At 38.0% G+C, this 11,790-nt stretch overlaps 1 long non-coding RNA gene across 1 annotated transcript; it reads left to right on the top strand.

Moving 5' to 3' along the window:
• Position 1: 1 nt before the first annotated feature.
• LOC128091304 (uncharacterized) lies at positions 2 to 9,436 on the top strand. The gene is made up of 2 exons (XR_008211344.1): positions 2 to 8,685; positions 8,806 to 9,436. It is a non-coding gene; the product is annotated as an uncharacterized LOC128091304 (long non-coding RNA).
• Positions 9,437 to 11,790: the final 2,354 nt, after the last annotated feature.

Genomic DNA, 11,790 nt, shown 5'->3' on the forward strand with positions numbered 1-11,790 from the left:
AGATGCTTCGCTGGTATCTCGTTCTAGCTCTTGGTGGCTTTCACTGCTTCCAATGGAACTGCTGCGTTCCCTGTTAGAGTTCATAAAGCTTTCATTAAGCTTTTTTCATTATCTGAACAGCGTGGCCTCTTTCAAATCCTAAGTCTTTCAGAGTTAGATTTTCCTTCTGCACCTTTTAATTTCAAGTACTCAAAATAGGTGTGTTTTCGTTCAGAGGGCTGTGGGGTGCTGATACTGCTGCCCAGGGAAGCTGCGATGCCTCATCCCTGGAGGTGCCCAAGGCCGTTCAGTTGCTCAGCTGTTGAGATGCTCAAATTCTTCTTGCTACATTCTAGGATATCCCTCTTTTCCTCCCCCCACCCCACGTGGCCAACATACGGCCAGTTTCTTTACTTCAGCCCGTGTAGTGTTTCAGTGTCCTCTATTAAAATGCATTTAATATTGCACGAGCCTTGTTGATCAAGCAAGTTCAATGTCCCTGTCTTCATTGCTTACTGCTTTTATATCATTTTCTGTATTTCAGTATTTCTCTGGAAATAGAATTAAATACGTACTTCAAGTCATTGATCAAAATTAAATAGTAGGCAAGGTACTGGTTCCTGTAAACTGTAGCAACAGAATTTTATTTACTGGGTTTTTTTTTCATCATCAAATATTGATAACGCTTTCATAATTCTTTTATCATCTTCTGTTGGAAACATAAGGAGCTGTTTTTTGTCAGCGATTAATTAAATGCTTTTCAAATATCTCATTAAATTATATCTGAATACTTGCCTTTAGCTACACAATTTAATCATATCAAGGAGAGAAATCAGCATTTTGGAATGCGAGTTTTCATTTCTTCCTGAAGGCTGAATCGATAAGTGCATTTAGAAAATTTCTTCTTCTATCTGCCAGTTAAAAAAAAAAAAAAAAAATACTGAATTCAATTTTTTTCTGCAGAAGTGCAGCATTGATGCATAAATAAGGAAAAGGAGGGTTGCAACTGCTGTGACTTTTGCCTGGGGCTCCTTGCAGCTGTCTGCTTGCTAGGAGCCCAGCTGCACGTCGAAAAAACGCGAAGAGCAGCAGTGGCCTCTTGTGGTAGGCTTGCTCTATGCTGAACATTACTACAGTTGTTGGTCGTTTCAGCAGTTAAATACAGCCTACAATTCCATGGGATAAGGCAGCATCTGTTCACAAGATTTCAATTGGACCCTAAGACGTGATTCTCAAACAAGGAAACCCAACTGAATTGCTATCTTAAAAACCCTTTGCACAAGCTCATTATTCCAACTACTAGTTTTTTTTTCTGTTCTAACTTAGCTGTAGGATTATCTGTATTTTACGTGAGCTCTGCACTAGGATTAAGCACTTTGAATCATGAGTTCTGTCGCAGTTTTGCATGGAACTGAAATGTACTTCACATGAAAGAAAGCAGGACAGTATATGCAGCACCTTCTGTTTGGACTGATATTAGCAAAAATTGTATGTCATTTTTCAAATCTAATGCAAAAGGCAAGTTTCTATATTGGCTTTTCAGCATTACTGTTCCCTGCATGTATTTTAGTGTTCAGAATTAGTACATACAATCAGGGTTAATTTTGTACCACGAAAGCCTGTACACACAAAAGTGTGTCCCAAATTTATGTGGTATGTTGGTGCTTATCAGTGTTCAGCATCACTTTCATTCCTTGCAAAATTAGCTTTGCATAACAGCTGAAGATACGTCAGAATTTGCTTCAGACCTTCAAAGAGCCCCTGGTGTTGAAAGAGAAAAGTAACACTTTTATGAAGAATATATGGAACAGATGTTGAAGGGCATATAAAAATAACTTTATTAATAAGGAAGTGCTAACTCAGATGTCTAAAATACTGTCTTTGAGTTTACAGCCATTTTCAGTCTACTGAAGCTATTTAATCTGTGTGATTTACTTTCTTAGTCTATATGATTGACGTATTTTCCAGCTGCGCTTTGCAGCTCCTGGGAGAAAGGAACTTAATGCATAACTGAAACTGTTGCTCTTCGTGTTGAGTGAATCTGTTTGAAGAAATGCTGGTATTTCAATGTATTTTTAAAATGTTACATTTTGTAAAGAATAAAATAACCCCCAGCAGTTTCTCTTTAAAGTCTGTTGCATTATTCTGGAGGTGCTGCACAGAACTTTTCAGGTTTTGGGTGTGCCTTAGTGTTACAAGCCAGTGCCTTTTCAGGTGAGAGCCTTGCAGACCATTAGTCACGCTCTGCTTTCCATGCAAAGGAAACATGGGTCTGTTCCCCGGAGGGAATCTGTAATGTAATACAGGGAGAGTGCTAGTCAGATGATTGGCCTTTAACTCCTTCCATCATGAATTTTATCTGCTGTTGCTAATTTCTAGGAAGGAAAGCAGCTAGTGTCAGACCTAAAATTACACACACACACACACACACAAAAATTATGCTTGCTTTTTTAACTACAGATGAAGAATACAAAGGCTACAAAAAGCATGAGGTTGACACAAGGCCCCAGAACAAATTGAATTTTAGGTTTTACTAAATTTTAAGGCAAATGTGAAATCTGGTGAAACATCTCAGTAATGCTATTTATGAGGTAGAGTGCTGTTTTAGTGTGACAGCAGTCAGGTCCTTTACCATTGTAACATGCTGTCTCCAGTTGCTTATGTACTTGAACTGTTTGGGCTAAAATTTGCATGCTGCCTAACTTCAGTTTGGATTTGGTTAATTTGAATAGATCATTTGTATTTGTCAGATCATGTTTCAGCTGTTCTTTTTCAGAGGAGATGGAAAATTACTGGCTGTATTAAGAAATATCGTACTTAGCAGTGACACCAAGTTTTCTCTCTGGCACAAATTTTAAATTTGCACGAGTCCATTAATCTCTCAATGAAAATTTCAATCAAAAGTATCCTTTTGAAAGTGTTTTGATATGCTTTATAAAGATTTTTTTTTTCTTTTTAAATAACTGGTTTATGTAACAAATCTCTGCCCATATTTTCCAAGCAGCAGCAGCAGCAGCAGCAAGACAGTGCTTCACAACAATCTCAGAGACAGAAATACTAGTTGCTCAGCCAGAGGTGACAGAAATAAAGGCCAGCACAATATTGTACATAGCCAGGATAGCCAGGCCTCCACACAAGGGCTTTTTGATAGCTATACCAGCACATTTCCCTACTGCAGACACAAAGCAGTGGATGCGGTTAGGACTTTATATGCGTTACCAAAATGAAATAAGCTGCATCAAAAAGACAAATTTTATGCTTATAGGACGTAGTTTGATCTAGAACTTGCAGTAATGTGGAAATACCATTAAGTCTTCTTTCACACTGATAAAACAGCAAAAAGAAATAGAAAGACATGGTGTATATTTGGCCTGTAGGTAATTGCTGAAATTATGCATTACAAGAACTGCAGTATACATTTTGTATGAGGAATTTCACTAAAGAACCAGTTTTTCAATTGTAATATATTAATTCCCAAAGAAAGATTAATGTTTTCAGCTTCGCTGAGATGCTCTGTTCATTTATCAAAGACAGAGGCCTCCTACTCTTTCTTGGTTTGCTTTTGCTTGGATAATGGACTTGGATTTCCAGCCCTGCCAACTTGCTTCTGAAAGTGCTATTCCAGTGGAAAATATTTTGATAAAAAATTAATACTTGGTACGCATCTAATGTTCATACTCATTAAAAAAGTAATGATGATTAAGGAGGTAACTGAAAATACTTTATCCACTTGAATAATATCCATGAAATTCTCATTGTTGGCTGCAAAGCTGCATGCACAGTTCAGTATTTTGAGAGAAAATAAATTAGAATACTGAGATATGGTATATGGCAGTACTGAGGTGGTAGAACTGCATGACAGCTGAAATCGCAGTGTATTCTGTGACTGAGATCCAGTAAGAACATAAAATCTAGCAGCCTCTTAATTTATGCAGCTAAACTTAGATATGTTTATTTTTATGACTTTCACCTGCTGTTAACCCAAACCAATTGTCTAAAAGACAAAAACAGTTCCTTACCAATGTTGGAGATATAATTGATAGCTGTGTGTCCCTACAAAGAAGTTATCTATGTTGGGTCCTACACTGAGTTTTTAAGGCTTGTTAGGCTTTTGAAACTGAGCAAGACATCACAATTTACTTGACCAGCTTTTCTAAATGTTCAGTTATTGCCAAGTGAGTCCAAGGATTCATGACTAGAGGTGTGCCATTTCTGTTGCATTCATTGCTTCCATCTTGTGGTGCACGTACTCCACTGGCTGTTGGTGTAACGTGCCTGGGAGACATTCCAGTTCTTCTGGACTTCCAGCAGCTCTGCTGCAGAGATGCCAAAGTGTATTGTCTACACTAGATAGTACAGAGTTTGGGTTCTGTTTTCCTTTTGATTAAGCTTAAAGTTACTTACTAAAAGTTTATTGTATTAACTTTCATGCTTTTTATGGTGACATTAGTTGTGTTATCTGTACTAGCAGAAATTCCAGCCTCTAAGCTTTTACTGTATATTTTCTTTGTGCGTGGAATTATTATTGTTTTGTAATTACACGATCAGTGTGGCTTTTGTTCACGCACTGTGTAATTTAAATCTTTTTGTCACTGCAATTTTGCTTTCTGTGTTCAAGTAATAATAGAGGAGTCTTCATAACCTACTAGGTTCACTGATGCTTTGCTGTGTATTTGGCATTTAATTTCCTGTTTCTGTGCTGCCTTGTCGTGATGTCTTATGATAGGCTGAAGTTGATGTTTTCTATTTTATGTTGCCTTTTGTTTTTATCTCCTCCTCTTTCTTCTTTCTTTCTTTCTTTTTTAATAGAAGACTTGCGTTTGGACACATTATTGAGCTCCCAGATGCTGTGTAGACAGCAGAAGCTTGACAACTCAAGTGCACAGGAATTGTCCAAAAATTTTTTCAGTAGAAGCAAACTTCCAGATTTGGCAGCACTATTTGTGGGAGTTGCTCTGAAATAGGAATTCAGAATAAACATTTTGATCCCAACAAATTAGAAAACAAATATTTTCCAGCATCAGTGAGCAAGTGGGGAGATCGTAGCTGCAGCGTGCAAACAGTGCTTATTCATAATTTATGTAGACAGGTAGCTAAAGGATTTTTAGAGTTTCACAGACATATATTTTTCTTACTTATTTATGACAGTGTCACACTGTCACGTATGGTATTTATTAATATAAATGAACCCACAGTGAGGGAAAAAAAAAAAAAAGGAAGTATGTATGTGCTTGCAGGGGAAGGTAAAATGAGGAAAGTAAGCAATAATATTTCCTAAAAAAGCAGAAATGTTTTATTTTTATTATAAAAATCTGATAATAGTATTCTTGTTTTAAACCTAAGCCTGACATTTTGTAAGTCAGTATATTTAGCTGAATGTTCACATTCATAACCTAGTAATTTTCAAAACTTGTGATTACAAACAATATATGGGACTTAACTCTTCTGCATTTTTATGGTGTTAATTCATGTGCAGGTGCACTGTGGCTTACAGAGTACTCAGGATGTAGTAAATGCACACTGCAGAGTCATCTGATGGCTGTTTTCACTCAGAAATTCCCTCCCTACCCTTCTGTCATTGATTTTTCCTCTCCCTACAGCTTGTGACCCTTGGTCATGCTGACATCCTTGTGGGAAGGAGGGAACCACAATTGAGATATGGTACCAACCCAATTTTAGAGTGTATATATTGTTGTGTTTTTTGCAAGCATAATAATTCTGATGCCAAACACAAACATCATCTCCTCAGCCATATATTGTAGGTGCAAAAAATCAGGGAGTCACTTTTATCAAGTATTGGGAATCTGCCTCAGTATACTCAAGCTGTGTGAGAGGGGTGGACCTCTTCTAAGGAAAGCAGGCTTTGGGCACTTTAATCCCAAAATCATGAGTGAGCTTTTAAATTAAAAGTAGTGAGAAAGCCAGTAGGTGCAGAAAAAGATAGTTTGAAATGAAACCTTACACAGTTATGGGATTTCTGATACATCAGTCAGAAAGAAACCGGTCAGAGAGGAAGTGGAGGCAGACTGTCAGTTAACGAAGACATCATGTCAGATACAAGTTCTTGAAATGTAAGATCCTGCATGAGGGAAGTGAGTCTTGCCCTAAATGAAAGAAGTGACAATGTATAGATATAGGAAGCTTGACTGGAGAAAGATAATCCATGGAAGACTATAATAACAAAACAATAACAGAACAATTCAAAGAAGATGAAAGAAGAAGTAAGCCTTCTTAGTGGTGATATAATGCTATATATATATGTATTTTTTATTATTTTTTTTTTTTAAATCATAACCTAATTATGCTAAGAAACTCACCACTTTGGCAAGCAAACTTATGAATACACACACACTGAAACTTGAATCCAAAATTTAAAAAACATACTGTTGGATTTTTATAACCCAGTCCAGCAAGGAAAACTCAGCACCACCTCATAAAAGGGAAGATCCTTGTATGGTTAGATAGTTGGAAGACTAAATGGTTTGTATTCGCAGTGGAAAGTGACAGACAAGGTTCCATAAGATTTGTGTTAGGACCTTTGCTGTTCAACATATTCGTAAAGGACTGGAAAGCACAATAGCAATGAGGTAATCATGTTTGATTATATAATTTATTCAGGGTAGTAAAATTTAGTGACAGAGCAATAAAATGACAGCTGAAATTTGGTGCAGGTAATTGAACAGTGATGTGCATAATGTAAAGAAGAACTCCTAATTTCACTTACATGAGCTCTGAGCTGACTGGAGTGAGAGTTGGGAGTTATGATAGATAGTCACACAGAAACATCACTCAGTGCTCAATAGTGATTGAAAGACTAAATCAAATGTTAGGAGTCATTAAGAGAATAATGAAAAGAAGAGAAAATGTCACTCTGCCATTATGTAAATCTCTGATTTTATCACATGTGTAATATGTTGTACAGTTCTGGCCTAGCCTTCCTTACTGTCTTAAACAAGACAAAGGTCTGGAGAAAGTTTGGGAAGGGCAAGAAGGATGGTCAGAGATATAGAGTAAATTCTATATGAGAAAAAAGTGAGCTACAACTAAGCTGAAATATTATTTTAATAGTAAAGGACAAGCTACAGAAAAATGATCCAGGAAGAAACTAACTTATTATTACTAAGGAAAAAAATAATGAGAAAAATAGATTCAAATGAAGAGTCAAAGAGTAGAGCAACAGAAATAGGAAACTGCAGATACTGAGATGCTCAGAAGAATTCCTTTTAATAGCACTCATTATTCCATTGGGGATTGGATACTAGGTTGAATTTCTTTACAGAAAGGATGGTTAGGCATTGGAACAGGCTGCCCAGGAAGGTTGGCAGTGTCACCATCCCTGGAGGTATTTGAGGACACGGTGCTAAGGGACATGGTTTAGCAGTGAACCTGTAGTATTGGGTGGATGGCTGGACTTGATCTTGGTGGTCTTTTCTAACTTAAGTGATTCTATGATTCAAGCATCCAAAGACTTGGTGAATGCTGCCCAGCAGTTCTGTACACAGAGACATAGCTAGACCTATCATCACAACCAAGCTTCTAACACTAGCCTGAATTATTAATATTTTTTAATAGTTACATTATTTTTATGCTTTTGTTTGCCTGTGCAATAGGTTTCTTGCTGTTGTTGTTTTTCCTGACATAACTCTTTTTCCTCTCTTTTAACTATTTTGTTGAAATGCAAATAATAATCACATAGCTTTTTATTTGTTTCAGAGTCCAACCTCGCATTAAGCTTTTGGATCCCTTTCTGGCACCTTGAACTAAACCCATAAAGGAGCTGCTATTAATGAATGAATTATTCTCTATAATTATAGGTATAAGAATTTGAAGAACATATCAGCCTGAAAATACATCAGTCAACATCATAACAAGAATTTAATATCCTTCCTCATTTAAATAAGGAAAATAAATCAATTATTCATCTATTTTCCATCTTAACAGTAGGACAGAGGCAACAAGATTATAGCTGCTGGCCTAATGTAAATCATTAGTGAGTAAATCACCTTGGCTGTAGTTAAAATCACTGTAGGTGTTCTACTTAATGAAGTGTTAGTTAGGTGACAGATGACCATAAAACGTTGGGGTTGTGCGAGTTGTCAGTACAAGAGAAGAGAAGTGCGAATGCCAAGCTGTGTTTCATCAAAGGCAGATACTGAGGATTGTCCTTTACTGATGCTAATTGCAGTCTTTGCTACATTCAGCAGCTGCTGAGCTGGACCAAAATGTAGTTGCTAATGTATATGCAGAAAGGTCTGTATGTTAGTAGTAAGTCACATCCATTTAAGTCTGTTTTACAACTGCTGTAGACAGCAGAGGCAGATGGAAATTGTGAGTTTTCAAAAGCAAAACAAAAAAATGGTGGCAAATGCAGAGTTAAAACCCAAGCCTGATCACAAATTCAGTGAGAAGGAAAGAGGAGAGAAAAAAGTATAAAATCTTCCTAATTAAAAACCAAATAATTTCATACGTAAGTCTTAGGAAACAAGCACTCTGCAATAATGTTTTTAGCAATGTCAGTAATTTAAAACATATTTCTTTTACAAGTGTTTTAGAGTTGTTGCCTTAATTTTTTCCTGTGTAACGTGAACTGAGTAATATCACTTTTATGAGAAGAGCAAATGATTTTGTAATGGCATGTATCTGGATGGAGGCTCTAGTTATGTAGTGAGCTGCATGGAAACCTGATGCTGACTTTTCCTGGGGAAGGTGAGAACAGCTGCATGCTGATATTTCAGAAGAGTTGACTGCTGGGGCTCTTAGTCATCAGCACAGAACTTCATCCTTATTTTATTAACATATATGTGTATTTCTTCTTTTTTTTTTCAGTGCCCACTAGCATTTTTTTTGCTTTGCCAAGCTTGTATTTCCTTGTATTTCCTTCTTCAGTTTCACGTTCCCCATTGCATTGGTCCACATCATTTTAGCTGTTTGGTCCACGTATGCATTCTCCAATGATCTTTTTCTTCACTCCTGGCAATTTGTCAGGAGTAAATATGGAATCTTCAAAGAAGAAAGCTACAAAACTGTAATATCCAACCATTTATATCAGTGAGCATTTTCTGATTTTTCTGGGGCTCGTAGTTTGGCCAGCTATGGATGCTTTTCTGTGGGCCCTCATCAAGGGTACTGCTAGCTCTCAAGTTCTTATTTCAAGAGACAAAGGTAACTGACATTTTATTTAAGTGAAGCAACTGAGAGTCCATACAAAGTAAGTAGCTGTTACCTCACTGGGTCATTCTTGAAAATCACAAACACGTTTTGTCTGAAAACCAAACTCTCATATTTTTTTCTTTGAAATAAACCTCAAAATGACATAAATCCCAGAAAAGGTCAACCTACTGTGTTGGCGATGAGATTGAAAATGTCTTTATAATGGGAAAAGTTGGGCAGTCTTAACATCAGGTATCAGTGTAAACTCCAGCTGTATAATAAAGGGTGAAAATCATCTGATTAACAACTTTTAGTACTTTCACATGGTATCCTGGGTTGTATATGTTAAAAGCTGATTTGTCATTAGAAAGTACATTCCAAATATTGTCTCGGATCTCATATCTATCAGTTACAGTATCATAATCATGCTTTTTTTCTGATTTGTCAGCAATTTTCACCAGCAGCAGTATCCTAATGATTACTTCGAAATCAAACCTCTGAAAGCAGCTACCATACATGTAAATGTCTGATATTATGTTATATTTGCCCTGTAGAAGACTGTGCTAAATAAATAAGGTTGATTGAAAAGACAGTCTAAGCTCTGAAAAGAGAAACAAGGCAATACAATTTTAAAGAGATTTGTAGAGCCATGTTGTAAATGGAAAAATCTAGCATAGAAAGGCACTGAAGCATATAGTAATAAAAATCAATTGTCTGCAGAGCTGGCTGAACAAGTTATAAGAAGTTAATGAAATGAATTAAGTGAGAAACACCTGGTAACAAGTAAAATGGGTTGGTCTTGTTTTGTTTTTCCACAGAGAAAGGAATGAACACTCAATTTTATCTTGAAATCCATTTAGGTATTCCCCCTTTCTGCTTTTGGGAGGGGATATCTTCAGCCACCTGTTTCTGTGCTGCATACAGAAAGCTATTTTCTGTTATTGCCAAACTTTGGAGTGCCTATCTGTATATATTCTCACGTGTATGTACTCCAACCATGATATTTATGCTGCATTTTTCTGAGAAGAGAGATTATTTTTGTCCACATGGTGGCTTAAAAATCTGGTCTGTATGAAAGCTGAGGGTAATCACAGATCAGGCAGCTGCAGGTTTATTCTGTACTAGGCCAGATAAAAAATAAAAATCTTAGTCAAACCAGAAGACATATGGAAGATAATTATTCCTTTAAAAGTTCTGCTATACATACATGCATGTATATATATAGCCGCAGAGGAAGAAGGCCGGCAGGCAGCCAGGCTTTCCCAGCTGAGAATTCCCCTGGCACTGGGGGACTCAGCTGGCACCCAGCCCACTGCTGGCTCCTGTCCCGCTCCGCTCCTGTGCTGCAGAGCTGAGAGCACCTTGCCCCAGGCTATATGCTCAGCTGGTGTTCATAAAGCTTTCGGGATGTAGGGCAGGGTATGTCTGTCCCGAGAGTCAATGATCCATAACTGACTCCCTCTTTCTGCCCTGTCTGCACTGCCAAGCACATTTCATCTCTTTGGTTGCATGTTCTGGTGTGTATGGTCTGAGCGACTCCAAAATGTGAGTGTTACTTTCCCAACCGCTGCAAGGTAGAAAAGCTCTGCTACACCCCATGCTACCCATGGGGAAATAAGGTAGTACTTTGTAATGTCTTTGAAATCCGTGTTTGAATATAAAGATCCAAATGGCTCTAATTGCATCTGTATGGCCTGGAGGAGTGGGAGCTCAGGTGCCAGCCAGTCCGGCTCTCAACCCCAGGTTCCCTTTTTGGAGAGGCACACAACTCTTCCCAGGCAAGAATCATACTAAGAGTCAACGTGCAGGCAGGGTAAGCATCCATAATATCATCATAGGGCAACTAAATTTTGTGAGACGGGGTCTGAAGAGCAGAATCCAAAGCAGAGTATAGATACCAGACAGAGTTAGAATAATTGTCCCAAAGAATTATTCACTTAAAACTGTTGGAAATATACTGGTAATACATAGATTTGTCTGAAAACTCATTCTGATTAGGACTTACAGATTTATTGCAAGACTGCCTTGTAAGAATCTGGACTTGTCTGACAGTCAGTGCTTACTAGCAAGTATACCTTGCCGAAGTATACTTCCTTACCAAGTCAGTGCTGTACGTTCTGTATGACAGCCCAATGGCTAGAACATGGAGTCTGGAGTCAGGTGGCATTGGGCCTTCCATTTTGTCTCTCTTCAGCTGCAGATGCTCTTAAAGTCTGCACACATCTAAGGCTGCCTTAACAGTAAACTACTGGGTGGTCTGCTTTGGGGCATTGCCTTACTGCAGCCTTACCTCCAGAGAAGCATGTTAAATGCATTGTGTTGGATGAAATTTAGATTAGAAGAAATTCTTCACTCAGAGGGTGGTGAGGCACTGGCACAGCTGCCCAGAAAAGCTGTGGTGCCCCATCCCTGAAGGCACTCAAGGCCAGGGTTGGATGTGGCCCTGGACAGCTGAGCTGGTGGGAGGCAGCCCTGCCCACAACAGGGCATTGGGTCTAGGTGGGCTTTAATGTCCCTTCCAACCCAAACCATTCTATGTTCAATGAACGTGCTCTCGTGATTTGCAGGACAGTGCTGGAAGTGGTGGGTAATGATTTCAAGTGACTTAAAATATGGGATATTGATGTATGCTGCCTTGAAACATAACACCGGACATTCTTC

Source organism: Tympanuchus pallidicinctus, unplaced genomic scaffold (genome assembly GCF_026119805.1).
Source record: "Tympanuchus pallidicinctus isolate F22 unplaced genomic scaffold, pur_lepc_1.0 scaffold5, whole genome shotgun sequence".
Taxonomy (NCBI): domain Eukaryota; kingdom Metazoa; phylum Chordata; class Aves; order Galliformes; family Phasianidae; genus Tympanuchus; species Tympanuchus pallidicinctus.